The 24,713-nt window shown below is 46.8% G+C and overlaps 1 protein-coding gene across 1 annotated transcript in view; it reads right to left on the bottom strand.

Moving 5' to 3' along the window:
- The window catches only part of ADCY5 (adenylate cyclase 5), a 984,560-nt gene that overhangs the window by 537,227 nt on the left and 422,620 nt on the right, over window positions 1-24,713 (bottom strand). The window lies entirely within an intron of this gene.

Genomic DNA, 24,713 nt, shown 5'->3' on the forward strand with positions numbered 1-24,713 from the left:
TAGGTTTAAAATCTTATTTTCTCTTACGTCCTAAAGGATGCTGGGGACTCCGTAAGGACCATGGGGATTATACCAAAGCTCCAGATCGGGAGGGAGAGTGCGGATGACTCTGCCGCACCGATTGAGCAAACATGAGGTCCTCCTCAGCCAAGGTATCAAACTTGTAGAATTTAGCAAAAGTGTTTGAACCCGACCAAGTCGCCGCTCGGCAAAGCTGTAATGCCGAGACGCCTCGGGCAGCCGCGCAAGAAGAGCCCACCTTCCTAGTGGAATGGGCCTTTACCGAATTTGGTAACGGCAATCCAGCCGTAGAATGAGCCTGCTGAATCTTGTTACAGATCTAGTGAGCAATAGTCTGTTTAGAAGCCGGAGCGCCAAGCTTGTTGGCTGCATACAGGACAAACAGTGCCTCTGTTTTCCTAACCCGAGCCGTCCTGGCTACATACATTTTTAAGGCCCTGACTACATCAAGGGACTTGGAATCCTCCAAGTCACCCGTAGCCACAGGCACCACAATAGGTTGGTTCATATGAAAAGATGAAACCACCTTAGGCAAAAATTGAGGACGAGTCCTTAATTCTGCTCTATCCACATGGAAAATCAGATAGGGGCTCTTGTGAGACAAAGCCGCCAATTCGGACACCCGCCGTGCAGATGCCAAGGCCAACAACATGACCACCTTCCAAATGAGAAATTTTAAATCCACCGTTTGAAGAGGTTCAAACCAGTGAGATTTTAGGAACAGTAACACCACGTTAAGGTCCCATGGTGCCACTGGGGGCACAAAAGGAGGCTGGATGTGCAGCACTCCCTTTACAAAAGTCTGGACTTCTGGGAGAGAAGCCAATTCCTTCTGAAAGAAAATTGATAGGGCCGAAATCTGTACCTTAATGGAGCCTAACTTTAGGCCCATATCCACTCCTGTCTGTAGAAAGTGGAGAAAACGGCCAAGATGGAAATCTTCAGTAGGAGCATTCTTGGCTTCACACCAAGATACATACTTCCTCCAGATGCGGTGATAATGTTTCGCCGTCACCTCCTTCTTAGCCTTAATCAGAGTAGGGATGACTTCCTCCGGAATACCTTTCCCCGCTAGGATTTGGTGTTCAACCGCCATGTCGTCAAACGTAACCGCGGTAAGTCTTGGAACACGCAAGGCCCCTGCTGCAATAGGTCTTCCCTGAGAGGAAGAGGCCACGGATCTTCTGTGAGCATTTCCTGAAGATCTGAATACCAGGCCCTTCGAGGCCAATCCGGAACAATGAGAGTATTGTCTGCGCTCTTTTTCGTCTTATGATTCTCAGTATTTTTGAGATGAGCGGAAGAGGAGGGAACACATAGACCGACTGAAACACCCATGGTGTCACCAGGGCATCCACCGCTACTGCCTGAGGGTCCCTTGACCTGGCACAATACCTCCGAAGCTTCTTGTTGAGGCGTGACGCCATCATGTCTATTTGTGGAAGTCCCCACTGACTTGTTATCTCTGCAAAAACTTCTTGATGAAGTCCCCACTCTCCTGGATGGAGATTGTGTCCGCTGAGGAAGTCTGCTTCCCAGTTGTCCACTCCCGGAATGAAGACTGCTGACAGAGCGCTTGCGTGATTTTCCGCCCAGCGAAGAATCCAGGTGGCATCCGCCATTGCCACTCTGCTCCTTGTCCCGCCTTGGCGGTTTACATGAGCCACACGGTGACGTTGTCTGATTGAATCAGAACCGGTAGGCCGCGAAAAAGATTCTCCGCTTGTCGTAGGCCGTTGTATATGGCCCTCAATTCCAGTACGTTGATGTGTAGACGTCAAGCCTCCTGGCTTGACCATAGTCCCTGAAAATTTCTTCCTTGTGTGACTGCTCCCCATCCTCGGAGGCTCGCGTCCGTGGTCACCAGAACCCAGTCTTGAATGCCGAACCTGCGACCTTCGAGAAGGTGAGCACTCTGCAGCCAGCACAAGAGAGACACCCTGGCCCTGGGGGACAGGCTTATTTTCTGATGTATTTGTAGATGGGACCCCGACCACTTGTCCAGAAGGTCCCACTGAAACGTCCTCGCATGGAACCTGCCGAAGGGGATGGCCTCGTAGGTCGCCACCATATTTCCCAGTACTCGAGTGCATTGATGGACTGACACTTTTTTCGGTTTTAACAGCTCTGACCATGTTCTGGAGTTCCTGGACTTTTTCCATCGGGAGAAAAACCCTCTTTTGCTCCGTGTCCAGAATCATGCCTAAGAAGGATAGCCGAGTCGTTGGAATCAACTGTGACTTTGGTAGATTTAGAATCCAGCCATGCTGCTGCAGCACTCTCAGGGAGAGCGACACGCTTTTCTGCAATTGATCCCTCGATCTCGCTTTTATCAGGAGATCGTCCAAGTACGGGATAATTGTGACTCCCTGCCTGCGCAGTAGCATCATCATTTCCGCCATTACCTTGGTGAAAATCTTCGTGGCCGTGGAAAGCCCAAACGGCAACGTCTGAAACTGGTAATGACAGTCCTGTACAGCGAATCTCAGGTATGCCTGATGAGGGGGATATATGGGGACATGAAGGTATGCATCCTTTATGTCTAGTGACACCATAAAATCCCCCCCTTCCAGGCTGGAGATAACTTCCCGGAGTGATTCCATCTTGAATTTGAACTTTTTCAAGTACAGGTTTAGGGATTTTAGATTTAGAATGGGTCTGACCGAGCCATCCGGTATCGGGACCACAAACAGGGTTGAATAGTACCCCTTCCCCTGTTGCCCTAGGGAAACCTTGACAATCACTTGTTGTTGACACAGTTTTTGAATTGCAGCTAAAACTATCTCCCTTCCTGGGGGAGAAGCTGGTAAAGCCGATTTGAAAAATCGGGAGGAGGCACGTCTTCGAATTCCAGTTTGTAGCCTTGGGATACAATTTCCATCGCCCAAGGATCCACATCTGACTGAACCCAGACGTGGCTGAAGAGTTGAAGACGTGCCCCCATGGGGCAGACTCCCTCAGTGGAGCCCCAGCGTCATGCGGTGGATTTAGTAGAAGCCGGGGAGGACTTCTGCTCCTGGGAACTAGCCGTAGCAGGCATTCTTTTCCCTCTACCCTTACCTCTGGCGAGGAAGGAAGAGTCCCGACCTCTTCTGGACTTATGCGACCGAAAGGACTGCATCTGATATTGTGGTGTTTTCTTTTGCTGCGGGGGAACATAAGGTAAAAAAGTAGATTTACCCGCAGTAGCTGTGGAAACCAGGTCCGCGAGACCTTCCCCAAATAAAACCTCACCCTTGTAAGGCAAAACTTCCATATGTCTCTTTGAGTCGGCATCACCCGGTCATTGGCGGCTCCACAGGGCTCGCCTAGCAGAAATCGCCATGGCGTTGGCTCTTGAACCCAACAGTCCAACGTCTCTCGAAGTGTCTCTCATATATAAGACTGCGTCTTTAATGTGACCCAAGGTCAATAAAAATAAGAATTTACTTACCGATAATTCTATTTCTCGTAGTCCGTAGTGGATGCTGGGGACTCCGTAAGGACCATGGGGAATAGCGGCTCCGCAGGAGACAGGGCACAAAAGTAAAAGCTTTAGGATCAGGTGGTGTGCACTGGCTCCTCCCCCTATGACCCTCCTCCAAGCCTCAGTTAGGATACTGTGCCCGGACGAGCGTACACAATAAGGAAGGATTTTGAATCCCGGGTAAGACTCATACCAGCCACACCAATCACACTGTACAACCTGTGATCTGAACCCAGTTAACAGCATGATAACAGCGGAGCCTCTGAAAAGATGGCTCACAACAATAATAACCCGTTTTAGTTAACAATAACTATGTACAAGTATTGCAGACAATCCGCACTTGGGATGGGCGCCCAGCATCCACTACGGACTACGAGAAATAGAATTATCGGTAAGTAAATTCTTATTTTCTCTGACGTCCTAAGTGGATGCTGGGGACTCCGTAAGGACCATGGGGATTATACCAAAGCTCCCAAACGGGCGGGAGAGTGCGGATGACTCTGCAGCACCGAATGAGAGAACTCCAGGTCCTCCTCAGCCAGGGTATCAAATTTGTAGAATTTTGCAAACGTGTTTGCCCCTGACCAAGTAGCAGCTCGGCAAAGTTGTAAAGCCGAGACCCCTCGGGCAGCCGCCCAAGATGAGCCCACCTTCCTTGTGGAATGGGCATTTACATATTTTGGCTGTGGCAGGCCTGCCACAGAATGTGCAAGCTGAATTGTACTACACATCCAACTAGCAATCGTCTGCTTAGAAGCAAGAGCACCCAGTTTGTTGGGTGCATACAGGATAACAGCAAGTCAGTTTTCCTGACTCCAGCCGTCCTGGAAACATATATTTTCAGGGCCCTGACAACATCTAGCAACTTGGAGTCCTCCAAGTCCCTAGTAGCCGCAGGTACCACAATAAGCTGGTTCAGGTGAAACACTGACACCACCTTAGGGAGAAACTGGGGGCGAGTCCGCAGCTCTGCCCTGTCCGAATGGACAATCAGATATGGGCTTTTGTGAGACAAAGCCGCCAATTCTGACACTCGCCTGGCCGAGGCCAGGGCCAACAGCATGGTCACTTTCCATGTGAGATATTTCAAATCCACAGATTTGAGCGGTTTAAACCAATGTGATTTGAGGAATCCCAGAACTACGTTGAGATCCCACAGTGCCACTGGAGGCACAAAAGGGGGTTGTATATGCAGTACTCCCTTGACAAACTTCTGGACTTCAGGAACTGAAGCCAATTCTTTCTGGAAGAAAATCGACAGGGCCGAAATTTGAACCTTAATGGACCCCAATTTGAGGCCCATAGACACTCCTGTTTGCAGGTAATGCAGGAATCGACCGAGTTGAAATTCCTCCGTGGGGCCTTCCTGGCCTCACACCATGCAACATATTTTCACCAAATGTGGTGATAATGTTGTGCGGTCACCTCCTTCCTGGCTCTGACCAGGGTAGGGATGACCTCTTCCGGAATGCCTTTTTCCCTTAGGATCCGGCGTTCAACCGCCATGCCGTCAAACGCAGCCGCGGTAAGACTTGGAACAGACATGATCCTTGCTGAAGCAAGTCCCTTCTTAGTATCTCTTGAAGTTCCGGGTACCAAGTCCTTCTTGGCCAATCCGGAGCCACGAGTATAGTTCTTACTCCTCTCCGTCTTATAATTCTCAGTACCTTGGGTATGAGAGGCAGAGGAGGGAACACATACACCGACTGGTACACCCACGGTGTTACCAGAGCGTCCCTGCTATTGCCTGAGGGTCTCTTGACCTGGCGCAATACCTGTCCAGTTTTTTGTTCAGACGGGACGCCATCATGTCCACCTTTGGTCTTTCCCAACGGTTCACAATCATGTGGAAGACTTCCACATGAAGTCCCCACTCTCCCGGGTGGAGGTCGTGCCTGCTGAGGAAGTCTGCTTCCCAGTTGTCCACTCCCGGAATGAACACCGCTGACAGTGTTATCACATGATTTTTCGCCCAGCGAAGAATCCTTGCTGCCATTGCTCTCCTGCTTCTTGTGCCGCCCTGTCTGTTTACGTGGGCGACTGCCGTGATGTTGTCCGACTGGATCAGCACCGGTTGACTTTGAAGCAGAGGTCTTCCTAGGCTCAGAGCATTGTAAATTGCCCTTAGCTCCAGTATATTTATGTGGAGAGAAGTCTCCAGACTTGACCACACTCCTTGGAAATTTCTTCCCTGTGTGACTGCTCCCCAGCCTCTCAGGCTGGCATCCGTGGTCACCAGGACCCAGTCCTGAATGCCGAATCTGCTGCCCTCTAGTAGATGAGCACTCTGCAGCCACCACAGAAGAGACACCCTTGTCCTTGGAGACAGGATTATCCGCTGATGCATCTGAAGATGCGATCCGGACCATTCGTCCAGCAGATCCCACTGAAAAATTCTTGCATGAAATCTGCCGAATGGAATCGCTTCGTAAGAAGCCACCATTTTTCCCAGGACTCTTGTGCATTGATGCACTGACACTTGGCCTGGTTCTAGGAGGTTCCTAACTAGCTCGGATAACTCCCTGGCTTTCTCCTCCGGGAGAAACACCTTTTTCTGGACTGTGTCCAGAATCATCCCTAGGAACAGCAGACGTGTCGTCGGAATCAGCTGCGATTTTGGAATATTTAGAATCCACCCGTGCTGTCGTAGAACTACTTGAGATAGTGCTACTCCGACCTCCAACTGTTCTCTGGACCTTGCCCTTATCAGGAGATCGTCCAAGTAAGGGATAATTAAGACGCCTTTTCTTTGAAGAAGAATCATCATTTCGGCCATTACCTTGGTAAAGACCCGGGGTGCCGTGGACAATCCAAACGGCAGCGTCTGAAACTGATAGTGACGGTTCTGTACCACGAACCTGAGGTACCCTTGGTGAGAAGGGCAAATTGGGACATGGAGGTAAGCATCCTTGATGTCCAGGGACACCATATAGTCCCCTTCTTCCTGGTTCGCTATCACTGCTCTGAGTGACTCCATCTTGATTTGAACCTTTGTATGTAAGTGTTCAAAGATTTCAGATTTAGAATAGGTCTCACCGAGCCGTCTGGCTTCAGTACCACAAATAGTGTGGAATAATACCCCTTTCCTTGTTGTAGGAGGGGTACTTTGATTATCACCTGCTGGGAATACAGCTTGTGAATTGTTTCCAATACTGCCTCCCTGTCGGAGGGAGACGTTGGTAAAGCAGACTTCAGGAACCTGCGAGGGGGAGACGTCTCGAACTTCCAATCTGTACCCCTGGGATACTACTTGTAGGATCCAGGGGTCCACTTGCGAGTGAGCCCACTGCGCGCTGAAACTCTTGAGACGACCCCCCACCGCACCAGAGTCCGCTTGTACGGCCCCAGCGTCATGCTGAGTACTTGGCAGAAGCGGTGGAGGGCTTCTGTTCCTGGGAAGGAGCTGCCTGCTGCAGTCTTCTTCCCTTTCCTCTACCCCTGGGCAGATATGACTGTCCTTTTGCCCGCTTGCCCTTATGGGGACGAAAGGACTGAGGCTGAAAAGACGGTGTCTTTTTCTGCTGAGATGTGACTTGGGGTAAAAAAGGTGGATTTTCCAGCTGTTGCCGTGGCCACCAGGTCCGATGGACCGACCCCAAATAACTCCTCCCCTTTATACGGCAATACTTCCATGTGCCGTTTGGAATCTGCATCACCTGACCACTGTCGTGTCCATAAACATCTTCTGGCAGACATGGACATCGCACTTACTCTTGATGCCAGAGTGCAAATATCCCTCTGTGCATCTCGCATATATAGAAATGCATCTTTTAAATGCTCTATAGTCAATAAAATACTGTCCCTGTCAAGGGTATCAATATTTTCAGTCAGGGAATCCGACCAAGCCACCCCAGCGCTGCACATCCAGGCTGAGGCGATCGCTGGTCGCAGTATAACACCAGTATGTGTGTATATACTTTTTAGGATATTTTCCAGCCTCCTATCAGCTGGCTCCTTGAGGGCGGCCGTATCTGGAGACGGTAACGCCACTTGTTTTGATAAGCGTGTGAGCGCCTTATCCACCCTAGGGGGTGTTTCCCAACGCGCCCTAACTTCTGGCGGGAAAGGGTATAACGCCAATAATTTTCTATCGGGGGAAACCCACGCATCATCACACACTTCATTTAATTTATCTGATTCAGGAAAAACTACAGGTAGTTTTTTCACACCCCACATAATACCCTTTTTTGTGGTACTTGTAGTATCAGAAATATGTAACACCTCCTTCATTGCCCTTAACATGTAACGTGTGGCCCTAATGGAAAATACGTTTGTTTCTTCACCGTCGACACTGGAGTCAGTGTCCGTGTCTGTGTCGACCGACTGAGGTAATGGGCGTTTTAAAGCCCCTGACGGTGTTTGAGACGCCTGGACAGGTACTAATTGGTTTGCCGGCCGTCTCATGTCGTCAACCGACCTTGCAGCGTGTTGACATTATCACGTAATTCCCTAAATAAGCCATCCATTCCGGTGTCGACTCCCTAGAGAGTGACATCACCATTACAGGCAATTTGCTCCGCCTCCTCACCAACATCGTCCTCATACATGTCGACACACACGTACCGACACACAGCACACACACAGGGAATGCTCTGATAGAGGACAGGACCCCACTAGCCCTTTGGGGAGACAGAGGGAGAGTTTGCCAGCACACACCAAAACGCTATAATTATACAGGGACAACCTTATATAAGTGTTTTCCCTTATAGCATCTTAATATATTATAATATCGCCACACAAAATGCCCCCCCTCTCTGTTTTAACCCTGTTTCTGTAGTGCAGTGCAGGGGAGAGCCTGGGAGCCTTCCTAGCAGCGGAGCTGTGTAGGAAAATGGCGCTGTGTGCTGAGGAGAATAGGCCCCGCCCCCTTTTCGACGGGCTTCTTCTCCCGTTTTTCTGACAACCTGGCAGGGGTTAAATACATCCATATAGCCCCAGAGGCTATATGTGATGTATTTTTAGCCAGCATAGGTACTTTCATTGCTGCCCAGGGCGCCCCCCCCAGCGCCCTGCACCCTCAGTGACCATTGGTGTGAAGTGTGCTGAGAGCAATGGCGCACAGCTGCCGTGCTGTGCGCTACCTTAAGAAGACTGGGAAGTCTTCAGCCGCCGATTTCTGGACCTCTTCTCTCTTCAGCATCTGCAAGGGGGTCGGCGGCGCGGCTCCGGTGACCCATCCAGGCTGTACCTGTGATCGTTCCTCTGGAGCTAGTGTCCAGTAGCCTAAGAAGCCAATTCATCCTGCACGCAGGTGAGTTCACTTCTTCTCCCCTAAGTCCCTCGTTGCAGTGAGCCTGTTGCCAGCAGGACTCACTGAAAATAAAAAACCTAACAAAACTTTTACTCTAAGCAGCTCTTTAGGAGAGCCACCTAGATTGCACCCTTCTCGGCCGGGCACAAAAACCTAACTGAGGCTTGGAGGAGGGTCATAGGGGGAGGAGCCAGTGCACACCACCTGATCCTAAAGCTTTTACTTTTGTGCCCTGTCTCCTGCGGAGCCGCTATTCCCCATGGTCCTTACGGAGTCCCCAGCATCCACTTAGGACGTCAGAGAAATGCTATTCCTATCTAGGGTATCAATGTCAGCTGACAAGGTATCTGCCCAAGCTGCTACAGCGCTACAAACCCAAGCCGACGCTATTGCCGGTCTGAGCAAGGCACTCGTATGTGCATAAATTGATTTTAAAGTTGTTTCCTGTCTGCGATCAGCAGGATCCTTGAGTGCTGCCTTGTCTGGAGACGGTAGCGCCACCTTTTTGGACAAGCGCGTTAAAGCCTTGTCCACCCTGGGTGAGGATTCCCACCGTAACCTGTCCTGTGCAGGGAACGGATACGCCGTAAGAATTCTCTTGGGAATCTGCAGTTTCTTGTCTGGAGTTTACCAAGCTTTTTCAAATAACGCGTTCAGCTCATGAGATGGGGGAAAGGTTACCTCAGGTTTCTTTTCCTTAAACATGCATACCCTCGTGTCAGGGACAGAGGGGTCATCTGTGATATGTAAAACATCTTTTATTGCAATAATCATATAATGAATACTTTTGGCCACCCTTGGGTGCAACCTCGCATCATTGTAGTCGATACTGGAGTCAGAATCCGTGTCGGTATCAGTGTCTGCTACCTGGGACAGGGGACGTTTCTGAGACCCTGAAGGGCCCTGTGACACAGTCAAAGCCATGGATTGACTCCCTGTCTTATCCCTGGACTCTGCTTTGTCCAATCTCTTATGTAATAAAGACACATTTGCATTTAAAACATTCCACATATCCAACCAATCAGGTGTCGGCGTTACCGACGGAGACACCACAATCATCTGCTCCACCTCCTCCTTAATGAGCCTTCCGCTTCAGACATGTCGACACACACGTACCGACACACCCACACACTCAGGGATATATCTATATTGAGACAGTCCCCCAATAATGCCCTTTGAAAAGACAGAGAGAGAGTATGCCAGCACACATCCAGCGCCACCGGACACTGGAATAAAATCCCAGTTAGTACAGCGCTTTTATATAAATATATAAATACACTCACTGCGCCAATCAAATGTGCCCCCCCCCTCTTTTTTGCCCTCTGTAACCGTGTTCAGCAGGGTAGAGTCCGGGGAGCCAGCTTCTCTGCAGTGTGCTGTGGAGAAAATGGCGCTGGTTAGTGCTGGAGGATCAAGCTCCGCCCCCTCACCGGCGGGCTTTGGTCCCGCTCAAATTATTTATACTAGCCGGGGGGTTTCAATATACCGCCTCTGCAGTGTCTAATCTATTTGCCAGTGTCCCTTGAGATTAATATTACTGCCCAGGGCGCCCCCCCTGCGCCCTGCGCCCTGCACCCTACAGTGCCCGCTGTGTGTACATGTGTGGGAGCAATGGCGCGCAGCGTTACCGCTGCGCGTTTCCTCAGTGAAGATCTGAAGTCTTCTGCCGCCTTTGAAGTCTTCTTTCTTCTTAATACTTACCCGGCTTCTATCTTCCGGCTCTGTGAGGAGGACGGCGGCGCGGGTCCGGGACGAACGGCGAGGGTGAGACCTGCGTTCTGACCCTCTGTGTTCCGACCCTAATGGTGTCCAGTAGCCTTAAGGTGGGTACACACTAGTAGATATATCTGCAGATATACACACTGCCCGATCTGTCGGGGACTGACGTCATGAACTGGGCGGGCGTGTACACACGCCCACCCAGTTCAGCTGTCAATCACCGCCGGCCGCCGCAGCATGTGCCGGCCGCCCCGTACACACACAGCGACGCGCCAATATATCGGTAGATATATTGGCCGTCGGCTGTGCTGCGCGGCCGACGCGATACGTCTGTGAACGCACTGGCCGACGCTCCCGCAATATATCGGCCATTCAAGAGAACGGCCGATATATCGACCAGTGTGTACGGGCCTTAAGAAGCAGAGCCTATCATTTAAGTGAACCCGCCACAGTCCCGCCCCCGTCTGTTTAGCTGGAAAGACAATGTGGTGGCCTCCCATAGACCTTCAGGACTCCTGGGCAGGTGAGTGCAAGCTCTTCTGCCCAGTCTCTCATTCTACTTCAGCACTCTCTCCCCATGCCGGTCTCTTTCCCCCATGCCTCTCTCTACCATGACCCTTTCTCTGTCTCTCCCCATGCCTCCCCCCTCTCAGTCTGCATGCCTGTCTTTCCCCATTCCTCTCACTCCCTATGCCCCCCTCTCTCTATGTCCCCTCACTCTCCCATGACCCTCTCTGTCTTTCCCCATGCTTCTTTCTCCCCATGCCCCCTTTCTTCCCCTCCGTGCCCCTCTCTCTCTCGCGCTGTGATATATGTGTGTGCGTAATATATATACGCATATATATATATATTTTTTCACTTTGATCATATTATTTATAGGGGCCCCCACAAGTGTGTTGACTGTGGCCCCCCCAGACCTTAATCTAGCCCTGGGTAGCAATATACCTTTAATCATGGGTGTCCCATAGGGCAGGACAGTGCTTTGCTAGGGAACTTCTATGACACGGTATGCCAACACTAAGCACATGTTATGGCATCCAGTGCAATAAGGAGGCCTCGAGTAGAAAGTCTAGCAACAGACATATCCTAAGGATCCTCTTCATATATCCCAGCACCCCAAAATATGGACATATATGCCACCGGGGCTGGAACTGTGCTTCCCCCTTGGCCTTGCACCATGGGCACAGTTGCACCATTTCAGGTGGAAGCTACAATTTTTTAAATTGCGAATATTGGGATATTCTTGAAAATATACAGTAGTTTTGTAGCTATCTATCTGGCTGTCTGGATCCCGGCAATCAGAAGACCGGTGAAATGCCGCCGGACGGAATCCCTACCACCGCAGGTTATTCCCACTCGAGAATATAATCTGGGGCAAGCGAAACAAGCCACCGGGCCAGAAGCGTGGCGAGCACAGCGAACCTGAGAGGGGACTGGCTGCCTCATTGCCGGGATTCCGACAGCCAGGATACCGCTGTCTGTATACTGACAGCCGGCGTCCTGTCTGCTGGTAAAACATATGTATTCCCTATCAAACACTCGTGAATGAACAGTAAATATGTTGCTGTGCTGGGAGACCCTGCCCTTAATGTTTTTACGCTGCAGGAATTTCTCACACTTCTGGGAAGAAATGCCCACGTGAGGGCACAATCGTCTCCTTTCCTTGCTTGGTACTGCCAGGTTATCAGCCTGCCCCTGAAGTGGGTGCCAAGCTATTTCTGTATATACTGTGATAATGGAAAATCACATAGCAGAGAAATGAGGGCACATGTTTCTGCACTGAGAGAATACATGCTGTAACTCTGTGGGGAGGAAGAGGGTGCAATAAGGGGCAACCAGTGATGATGTTATCTAGGTAATATAACATAACTCATCTTTTATTACATAACCAGACAACAGGCTCTTGTGGCTCTATAACAATAGTGCTGCAATTGTGACCTCTTGTTTAGTGGCAACTTAAGTGAAAACTAATACATAGTTTTCACTTAATGTCCCATTCTGTAACATTTTAAAAACTGGGATGTAATTAGGTGAACATGGAACACAAACATGAGCGTACAAACCTGATTCACCCCGCAGGCGCCTGCCGCCCACCTGCACCCCGCATATCTCACCCTGACTGCAGTAGGCGCCGTGGGCTGTGTGGGCTCCCACTGTAGCCGCTACCATTGTCATTGTCATGACATCTCTCCCATAGATCCAAGGAGCGGGCGGCCAGAGACGGAGGACTGCAGCGGTCAGGAAGCAGGAGCGGGGCTGGTGAGTATTGTGTGTGTTTCTTTTTTTTTTTTTTGTGTGTAAGAGGCACTACTAGGGGGCATAACTACAGGGGGCAAATCTACTGGGGGCATATCTTCTAGAGGCATATCTACTGGGGGCACAACTATTGGGGGCACAACTACAGGAGGCACACTCTAGAGGGAGCAAATCTACAAGGGGCATATCTACTGGGGGGCAAATCTACAGGGGGCACATCTACAGGGGGCACATCTACAGGGGGCATAACTTAACCACAGGGGGAATATCTACTGGGGGCATAACTACTGGGAGCATGTCTTTGCCCAGTTTTGCTCTATAACTGTTGTTCTAATTGTAAAGCGCAACGGAATATGCTGCGCTATATAAGAAACTGCTAATAAATAAATAAATATCTACAGGGGTCATAACTACAAGGGGCATAACTACAGGGGGCATTACTACTGGGGGCACTACTAATGAGGGCATTGCATAGGGGGCACTTAATAAGTACAATGTATATAAGGGACTACCTGGTTCAATGTGTATAAAGGGCTACCTGTCACAGTGTGTATAAGGGGCTACTTGTTGCAGTGTGTTTAAGGGTCTACCTTTCCTATTCTGTGGCCCTATTTTGCCTGTCAGGGTGGGAGGCTTTCGCCCGGGGCTCCACATGATCGAGGACTGGCCCTGATTAGATTTAATAGCTGCATCCACTATTTCCGTTGCATGCTAGGAGCCACCTCAGGAATGAATACTGAGACTGCAAGAATCACTTCTGTATAACCCTACAGATGTAGTTATCCCCGTTTAAACTTAGAAGAGACAAAAGTGAGCTGTTCATGGGGGCCGAAGAACAGGAGCACTGCGCATTACAGGTATTAGGCATCCCTCTATAGCAGGCATTCCCAACCGCGGTCCTCGAGGCACACCAACAGTGCAGGTTTTAGTGATATCCAGGCTTGAACACAGGTGACTTAATTAGTACCCAAGTTATTTTGATTTAACTATTTGTGCTGAAGTCTGGATATCACTAAAACCTGCCTTGAGGGCCGTGGTTGGGAATGCCTGCTCTATAGACTAGAAATATTGAGCAGATGCTTAAACGCTAATAAAAATGACAGTTGGCAGCACGGCAGAAGCACCAAACAGGACTGGATTTTAAGATTCTCTGTTTGCCCATGGTATGCCTGCTCTAGTGCAAGGATACCAGTATGTAGAGTCCCATGACTCTAGTCTTACAGGAACACTGAACCTCTGACAGGTAAGTATTGTCATCTTTTTAGCAGGTCATCAAATATTTAGAAAAAAAACAGGCTAAACCAATGAAAGAAGTGGTACCAAAGGGTGTCAATGTGACAATTACAAGTTTGCACAGCGCGTCACTACACATTTTCACACTCCCTTGATCAATGAATTTTGCCAGGGCCTCATTTAGAGTTGTATTGAAGTGCATTTGTGCAATGTAAAGATGCATCCCAGTCAAAATGTCTGAACTGTATACTGTATGTACACAATTTCCATCTGTGTTTAAAATTGCAAATTGTTGCCTTTATGATCACTTTGCACACGGAGAGGCGGATCAGGTGCATTCATATTTATGTGCAATATAATGGGAGTGTGCAGGGTAAACCTGCTCCATTGTGATGCATCTTATTTTGGGTATCCCTTTGGATGGTCGACCATGTTAAAGTTGACAGTCATTAGGTCGACATCAACATGGTCGACATGGACATATGGTCGACACATGAAAATGGTCGACACCTGACGGGTAAAAAATTAAATGGTCGACTTGGCTTTTTAAAAAAATATTTTTAACTTTTTCATACTTTACCATCCACATGGACTACGATTGGGAACGGTAACCTGTGCCGAGCGCAGCAGTAGTGGAGCGAGGCACCTTGCCTGCAGCCGCGAGCCATGTAAGGAGACGCGGTACACTAATTGTGGTTCCTGGTTATGTTACGGAAAAATGACAACAAAAACAGTTACAAAATCCATGTCGACCTTTTCATGTGTTGACCTGTCCTGTGTCGACTATTAGTCAATGTCGAACAATAGTGGTCGACCTAATGAATGTCGACCTTAACATGGTCAACCATTCATACCAGAACCCTTATTTTGAGTTATTATTATTAGATTTTATTTATAAGGCGCCACAAGTGTTTCTCAGCGCCGTACAAAGGACAGTACAGGGAGACAAAACTTAGCATAGCAGTAAATAAATACCAGAAATAGAGTACAGGTAACAAGGAGCACCGCAAGTCTCAAAACATAATACAGCTAAGATATAAGTAGTGAGGGAGTGATCATCGTACTACTTGGGGCTGGTGATGGAGATGAGTCTTTACCAGCAAGAGAAAAAGTGGGTAAAGATGGTCGCTCAGTAGGGAAGAGCTGCATATGAAATGTGTTGAGAAGAGGGCTTAGATAACAAGAGGAAAGAGGACCCTGATCTGAAGAGCTAACAATCTAGTGGGAACAGACAGATGACATGAGGTGCAAGCAAGTGGGAGGTAGCCTGATGGCAGTATGCTTGAGTTACATACGTGTTTAAATACATTAGTTATGAGGTATATTACATATTAAGCGGGTGCAAGTTTGGGATTTACTGCATCTTTGCTCATATAGACAATAAAATTTATGGTGTTACATATGTTATGAGGCTTGGATATGAAAATACAGACGTGGAAACACAATAGTCAGACAAATTCTTGCTCATATGCCAAATAAATCAGACTCCCAGTGCTTCATGGCACTGTACTATGGGGTGATTCAGAGTTGATCGAGCACAGCTACAATCAGGCACACTGACATGCGGGGGGATGCCCAGCACAGGGCTAGCCCGCCCCGCATGTCAGTCCCTGCCGTGTCGCAGAAGTACAAAAGCATTGCACAGCGGCGATGCTTTTGCACTTCAGGAGTAGCATCGCACAGCACCGATCAGGTCTGAATTAGCCCATATAACTCTTGTTTGCTTACTATCTATATTTGTTATGGAAATTCTGTTCTTTTTTTAAATCAAGTACTTCTTTTAGCACAAATACAAAAATCAACTAAACATTAAACGTAAAAAGAAATCAAAAGCAAAATAGCAGCCAATTCATATAATACAATAACAAAAATACAATCATGTGTAAAAGTATTGCGTAGGGAGCAATACACTGCACCCATATAAACAGTCAAGGCCGTAATACAACAGGAACATAAGTAATAATGCAAGGGGCAGCGTAACATGCAAGGCATGACATAGTGCCATAGCTAGATCGAAAAATTTTAAATGCTGAAGGTCATACATGCCATTCCCATCCATGCCACTCAGAACAAGAAATTTGGAAACGGCTCAATCCAATTAGTAATGTCATCCAGGTGCATGAAAGGGAAGCTGGCCTGTAGGCTTACCATATATTTGCAAATATATGCAACTGAGATCTCTGAATTATCTAGCACCATGTAGTTTTCAAATACTGTTGCTGATGTCATTCCGTATCCTGGAGGATACCTGTTTTTTTGTTTCTTATTCAGAATAAACCCTCCCTTTCATGCACCTGGATGACACTACTAATTGGATTGAGCAGTTACCAGATTTCTTGTTGCTGGTATAGAGTCTCCATGCATGGACATGCAGTCCACCAAATGTGTGAGCTGTGAGGCCAAATAATATAAACAAAATTTGTAAAACTCAAACCCAAAGAAGTAAATGATATGCAAACGTGCTTGTTTATCGTCCCATGTACAATTCATTCTATAAAAGTAAACACTTGCTTAGGGATATAGAACATACACACATTTTGTCTGGATGATCATCTTAAAAAGATTCATGTGACCAGAAACTGACACAGGAAGCTTTTTCAAAACTTACACCTGTAAAAATTAAAATCAATATTATTCTCCACATAATCTCTACGTAAATTGAGATGTGACCAATAATCCCACATTTTGGAATTTCAAAGACTACTGCAATGGGCAGTAGGAGGGTGATGGGGGCTGGAAAATACTAGATTTCATCCAGTTAACTAGAAAATCAGAAGAATCACTAATAATATCAACTACCCACAGGGGAAAATGTAAGGAATCATCTGCGTCAGCCATGAACTGAAGAATGTAATTTGCATATGATGCTTGGGGTAGAACACACCAGACATGCTTAATGGCGAGCGCAAACAATGCAAGAGAGAGGGGACAGCACTGATAAGTGCCTCTATCCAAACTGAATGGTGCAATAGTGTAGCCATTAACTGAGACCCTAACAGCAGGGGAAGAATACCATACCTCCCAACATGACCCCCTCCAGGAGGGACACAATGCTCTGCTCCTGGACTTCCCTCTTAAATTAATATTGCCCTCGCCTGTGGTAAAACACCTTTCTTATCCATTAACCTGTTCAACACAGGTGCAGACAATCATACATTAAGTGAAAAATCCAAGAGCAGAGCATTCTGTCCCTCCTGGAGAGGGTCATGTTGGGAGGTATGGAATACTACAATATGTAGACAAAAGTAATTGAACACTGAAAGAAAATAGATCAACAAGATTTTATTAACGTTAGTACTTTGTAGGTCCACCACGTGTAGTGATTACTGCAGACACCCTTCTTGGCAAGCTGTCCACAAGTTCCTGGACAACAGCAGGCAGTCTGTTTTGCCATACCGCCTACATACAGTGACCAACTGCAACACTGAAGAAGGTTGAGTCAGTCTATATCGCACCCGTTGCTCCAATTCGCCCCCATAGGCTCTCATTGGGGTTAAGATCTGGACTCTGAGCTGGCTAGTCCATCCAGGGTTACTTAATTTCCTGTATACCAGTGTCCCTGGACGTCGCCCTGGAAACATGGCATCACGCAGCCTATGATGATCCCCTTTTCAAACTTGGTTAGCTCTTTCTGGCAAGTCATTTACTTAGCAAATTATATAATCTGTGCCCCTCTACTCGTTATTTACTTCACGAATACGTCTGCTGCAGGAGCACACCATTTCGCTTGCGCATGTGGTAGGGACGGGAAGGGGGGGAGACATGTCCAATCACTTTTGTCTACATAGTGTACAACTGAACCCAATCCAATGGATAAATTTAGGACCCATGCCGAACAATGGTTCATGATAAAGTGATAGAACAAACAACGGAGATTGTGTGTGACAGATTTCCCAGACATAAAACTGGTTTGGTGAGGGGCGAACTATAATAGTAATTACCACATTACAGGCCTAATTCATGTTTGTACTTAATGCCAATGGGGGGTCATTCTGAGTTGATCGCTCGTTAGCTAGTTTTAGCAGCCGTGCAAACGCTATGCCGCCGCCCACTGAGGAGTGTATTTCAACTTAGCAGAAGTGCGAACGCATGTGCAGCCGAGCTCTGCAAAAAAAGTTTGTGTTTAGCTCTGAACCTACTTAGCGCTAGCAATAACTTCAGCCTATTCGTGTCCGGATTTGATGTCATACAACCGCCCAGCGAACGCCCAGCCACGCCTGCGTTTTTCAGACACTCCTGTATTTTTGCAAATACTCCCTGAAAACGGTCAGTTGACACCCAGAAACGCCCCCTTCCTGTCAATCTTCTTACAGCCGTCAGTGCGACTGAAAACTTTGCTACAACCTGTGCAAAACGACAACGGGCTTTGTACCCGTACGACGCGCATGCACACTGCGGACCATACGCATGCGCAGAAATGCCATTTTTTAGCCTGATTGCTGCGCTGCGAACAACGGCAGCTAGCGATCAACTCGGAATGACCCCCAATGGCCCTCATTCCGAGTTGTTCGCTCGCAAGCTGCTTTTAGCAGCATTGCACACGCTAAGCCACCGCCTACTGGGAGTGAATCTTAGCTTATCAAAATTGCGAACGAAAGATTCGCAATATTGCGAAAAGACTTCTCTGTGCAGTTTCTGAGTAGCTCGAGACTTACTCTTCCAGTGCGATCAGTTCAGTGCTTGTCGTTCCTGGTTTGACGTCACAAACACACCCAGCGTTCGCTCAGACACTCCTCCGTTTCTCCAGCCACTCCCGCGTTTTTCCCAGAAACGGTAGCGTTTTTTCAAATACTCCCATAAAACGGCCTGTTTCCGCCCAGAAACACCCACTTCCTGTCAATCACATTATGATCACCAGAACGAAGAAAAAACCTCGTAATGCCGTGAGTAAAATACCTAACTGCATAGCAAATTTACTTGGCGCAGTCGCACTGCGGACATTGCGCATGCGCATTAGCGACTAATCGCTCCGTTGCAAAAAAAAAATAACGAGCGAACAACTCGGAATGACCCCCAATGTTCGCACAACTGAGCGATTATTGGAAGACTGTGAATGTGCTGCAATCACACTATGCACGAACCAAGGTACCTTTGCGGCCATGAGGGTCCATCAGAATGTGGTCTTAATTGAAATTGTAGACTTTTCTTCACAAAAACTGTGACACACAGGGAATTATGTGAAAAGGTAGAGTAATATATCCAGCCCACACAATGTTTTTTTCAAAGCCAGCACTTTACCTCCAGCTGTGGGACTCCACATACGCAATGTCAGAACCATACCTTTTAACCTGACATAACCAAGGACCTTCCAGACCAGCAGACAGAGCTCCACAACACCTCTGCCCAATGCCATCAAGGAAGAGGAAAAGGGAAGCAGGAATACACAGATGCCCCTAAGACGCCAGTCCTACACGCCAACAAAACTACCAGCACAAAAGCTGGGAAATATATAGAGAGTGATTCAAAAGTGACAGTACACCCTTTTGTTTCAAAAACTGTGCAGGAAATGGGAAAACTGAATACTCCAGTAAGGTATGGGTGAGGTGGCCTATCTTTTAGGGGATGTATCAATCATGGGGGCCATCTTGAATCAAAGTCAGTTTTCCCATTTTCTGCACAGTTTTTGAAACAAAAGGGTGTACTGCGACTTTTGAATCACCCTGTATAAAAAGACATAAAGGACAAACTTTACACACAATAATAAAACATAAGACTGAAAAACTAAAGTAACTATCCTAAACTCCATCCCATTCTGCATAGCCATTTGGAAATATGGTATAACTAATACCGTGAACTGAACTAACAAAGAAAGTAACAATTACCTCCAGCAAAATCCAGACAGCGCAGCAACCAGCACAGGAGTGAAGGGAAAAGCACTGAATTTGTAAGTCACAAAGGGGTAGATGTACTGTATAATGCGGTTGGCTTAGGGTGTTATTTGTGTGGACCCGCTTCACCGCCGGATCACAGTGACGCGGGTCCTGCTACCGACCTTGTGTATTAATGTTGCTGGTTTTGACATGGCAGTGCATTAAATCCCCTGTCTGGTGACCTGTGCCCTCCCACGTTCGGCTCTTCTTGTCAGTGTTTCAGTTGGACTACACAGGTGCCTCTCTTTCTCAGCGGCACCCATGTCTTTATTGAAAAATAATTTAGAGGTTTTTTTGTAAGCACAATCTCTGGCTACATATTCCAGCAGCCAGGGACAGTGCTGTGGAGGGGCAACAACAGGTGCAGCTGTCGAAATTGATAGCTGCAGCTGTTGGAACGGACAGTTCCACTGACTGTTCTTACATGCCTCCCCACTTTGGTGCCCTATCTACAGATAGCACCCCTGTCATTCTGATAACTTCCCTGCATTAGTACAGATTTTACCCCTATTGGCACATCATACATCTCCCACAAAGTTTCCTGTTGAACTAAAGGAATTGTGAAAGGCTGGAAAAACTGATAAAGAGTTATCAAATATGAGAAGGCCATGAAGCCAGACAAGTCTCAAGTCAGCATCCATGTTCGTGAAGTGCAGAAGCAGATCTAAATATGTCTGGGAAGGAATCCCAGGTGGAGGCAGCTGTGAAGGGAGACAATGTACATGTACTATTGCAATCTATGATGAAAAGGAATCCTTACCAAAAGTCTGCAGATATGTATTGTGGCCAAAATACTGTGAGAGATCTCACAGTGTATGTCCACGATATATGCAGTGTCTGAGGCTGTAAGATAAAACGTCTGTCAGTCAGACATGCATTTTATTTGAGTGTAATGCCCAGCATTGGACTTTTAGGTGGCCATCTAAGACGTAAAATCTGACAGTTGTCCTTCAAAGGATAGTTAGGCTCCTCAAGAGCAGAGATGCAGTGCTCGGCCTTTACTCTCTCTTGAATCTTTTCTAAGGTCATGTGAGAGCAAATAGATATCCACTTGCAATTCCCCAATCCTATCTGTGACCCATTTTCTGAAATAGTAATAGCTTGAAGAATCTGCTGTAGATGTGGAAGAGGGTCACCCACCACAAACAAGGTAGAGGTGATGAGGAACACCTGCTAGACGGTGGATCAGACTGTATGGAAGCAGAAGAAGTAGGAACTCATTTTACCATTGCAGAAGCAGCTCCAGTTGCAAGGCCTGACATGCAAATAGTTAAAGTAGTACAAAGCAAACCACATACAGTGTCAAATACAAAACATGAACAGGTAAGTACTGTGACAACAACACTGGATTAGCACTTGAGGGCAGGTATATTTGTCCCAGGTTTTTGACTAACATGTTTTAAATACCCCAGAAAAGCGATTCTAGCTGTATTGCTAAGAGCATTTGGACTTTGGTAAAAGCCAGCTAAGAGTTCCTGGAGTGGTGGATAGAGAGTGATGGCAGTTGGGCAGGGACAACAAGGAGCAGCAGAGGAGTGACAGTGCACCAAGATGGCAGCTATCACCGCACCTCATGCTGAGGACTCTCAGACAGAAAGGCGGAAATCCAAGAAGGATCAGCCAATGGAGCCAGAGCCAGGAAGCCAGACAGCCGCAGATGCTGGGATCTCCCAATAGAGATCACAGGTAAACATGCACCGCAGTGCCCAGTTGTAGCCAGGGGTGTCTAGGGTACCTTGCAGGAGTGGTAGAGGACACCAGGCAGATTGGGTACAAGATCCCGACAGTCTGGATGCCGGCAGTCAGAATACTGACAGCGGCATCCTGACAGTCAGAATCTTGACACATTTTAGTAGGTTTGCTAACCCTTGTTCGTACCATCCCCCTAACCCTCCTTACCTGCAGCATAACCCAACAGCAGCATCCTGACAGTCAGAATTCAGACACATTTAAGTAAGTTTGCTATCCCTTGTCGGTACCATCCCCCTAACCCTCCGTACCCGCAGCTTAACCCTAACCCTCCCCTTCTGCAGCCTAACCATAGCTCTCCTATCCCACAGCCTAACCCTAGCCCTTTCCTCTACTGCCTAACTAAATGTTCCCCCTCATACTTACGTTCGGTATGCTGACTGTCGGGATTCTGGCGTCGGGATTCTGATCGATGACAGTCTTCTGACTACAGGCACCCTGACTACCAAGATGCCAGTTAAGTGCCTGGTTGGGATGTATCACCGACAAGATGCCGCCTACACCATGCTACTCCAAGCCACACCCTCTGGGAATCCTTTTCTTAAATAAATATCTTACATTATTTATTTTGTCGTTTATTCTATTTCTCTTTAAAAAAAAAGGACAGTGAAAGCTTGTTCTCACAGAATTTTGCAAAAAAGTTATAAACTTGAAAATGCATAAAGAAACTTATCTTCTGTAGGCATCATTAAAAATGCAGATAAAAAAAATCTATAAAAGTAATAGCCCTTTCACTAGATGAAGGAGATGGCTAATAGCCTGGTTTACCTAGAGGCCCACATAAGAATGAATCCCTTACGTCACCTCTAGATCCTCTCTCCCTTCACAGTTTGATAGAGATCTGGCAATCAGTTCTCTACATCATTTTCCATTTCAAGTTCTTTTACCCTAAATGGGTCTTATTTTCTGAAAGTGAAGCTGTTAATAAACTGAGAGAGCTGTCCATCAGACAGTGTAGAGCTATTTTTACTCACCGGCCTTTGTTGTTAATATCATTTTAATCCTCGCTGATAGGCAGGATTTGCTCTGGCTGAAATGAGTTAAGAATTCCAAGTTGTACAATGTGTCAGGCGTGGATCAGTGGGTTCCGCACATAGCAGTTTATAAATTATTCCCAGTTACAATCACTGCATCTTATTTTCAGTTAACAAATTCTCTACTGTAGCTGTAGTCACCAGTATGTATCTAACAGAAACTCTCTAAACAGGAAATTATACTTGTCTTGTTGTCACCTTTTTTTCTATAAATTTGCAAGAAGCACTGTCCTTCTGCACCTTATATCCCTGCTCAAAGAGTGTGAATTAAAATGATACTTAAAAATGATTATGTAAAATCAGCTGTGCGTAGCAAGCTGGTCTATATCAAGAAAGAGTCAGGGTAACAGGATTTTGAATATTTTGCGGTTTGGAGCTAAACAAGCATGCTGATTGCTTTGCCTTCTTGATGAATAAACAGAGGACTTGGTTCATAGACATTATAAAGATCGATAGCATTAGGTCAACAGTCAAAAGGTCGGAAGGGTAAAACAGTTGACTTGAAAAATGTTGACGTGATAAAAGTTGACTTTTTTATGTTATTTTGTGTTATTAAAAATAATTCACCCAAATTGGTGAAATTCGTGCCCTCGCGGGCTCGCTTCACTTGCCACGCTTCATGCTTGGTGGCTCGCTTCGTCACAAGGCTACTAAAGGTAATAGTTTGTGACATGTATAGTAAATGCAGCAAAAGTTGTAAAAACATGAAAAAACATGAGTTGACCATATGTGTTGGCCTTTCATGTAGACCTTTTAACTGTCAACCTTTTGACTGTCGACCTTGTAACTCTATCTATTAACCACCTATCCTTGGTTCAGCATATCAGTGTTGTTGCACTCCATGGTAATATGAAGAACAAAGTATGTAGGTGGCGCAACTCAGGTGAAAAAAAATAGAATACAACACCAACTGCTGTATAATCCATGTTTCAATGTCAGGCCTAACACATTTTCAGCAGGATCCTGATGAAGAGGCGTTGGAAATGAACCACTGATTATACAGAAGCCCTAGTCTATTTTTTTTACGTAGTGTTGCTACACACACACACACACACACACACACACACATATATATATATATATATAACTCTCTAGGTCGTGCTGTGCTCCGGTGCCCTCCTTAAGGGAATTGCACACCTAAATATGCAGTGTTTGGAGGGAGGCGGCACGCTGGAGACTATAAACAGCCAAATCTCACCAAACAACAGTGTTTATTCTGTCAACGTTTCGGGACTCCAAAAGGAAGGGGCTGGAGCCCCAACACATTCACAGAATAAACACTGTTGTTTGGTGAGATTTGCCTGTTTACAGTCTCAAGAGTGTCGCCTCTCTCCAAACAGTATATATATATATATATATATATATATATATATATATATACCACTTGTATGCATATCACAATTGCATTCTTATCCTTGAGTTGGTGAGTTGGTGTTTATATATGGTGACAAGGATAACAAACATGGGGACTCAGATGAACACTTTTGGTGTTTATTTTGAACAGCAGGTCACCACATAACAAGTAAAATCCATATGCAGTCGGTATTACAGGCAGTAGCATACAGGCACTTTCAGCATAGCAGACTCTTGATAGGCTCCAGTGGTCCCTAATCTAACCCACACAACCCGGCCTATCACTTGGGCAGCTATTCCACCGTCGAGAGCAAGGTGACTCTGTCCTGGAAACCCTTAAATCAGGAAATCAAAGGTGCTGCTGATCACACACCAGGGATTCGGCTACTGCTTCCAAAACCTGGTCTAGATCCTCCACATTACTTTCACATGGAAAAATGCTGTCTCTGCCACTATATATATATATATATATATATGTCATGGGTACCTCAACGCGCTAGTTTAAATATTTAACATAAATATTCACAATAAAGATTTTTTTATTTTAAAGTACTTTGAATAATAAATAATTTATTGTATTTTATGGGCTGCTACCCCAAAAATGGCCACTTGCCAGTATGGGCCCAAGATTTAGATATATAGTTAAGTAGTGATTTTCGGGGAGAGCTCTATTTATATTCTGTGGAACAAAGTTCTCACTAATTGTATTAAAAAGAGGGGACTACCCTGTATGTTGCGCGGGACCTGTTTTTGGTTAGATC

The sequence above is a fragment of the Pseudophryne corroboree genome, chromosome 7 (assembly GCF_028390025.1).
Source record: "Pseudophryne corroboree isolate aPseCor3 chromosome 7, aPseCor3.hap2, whole genome shotgun sequence".
Lineage (NCBI taxonomy): Eukaryota > Metazoa > Chordata > Amphibia > Anura > Myobatrachidae > Pseudophryne > Pseudophryne corroboree.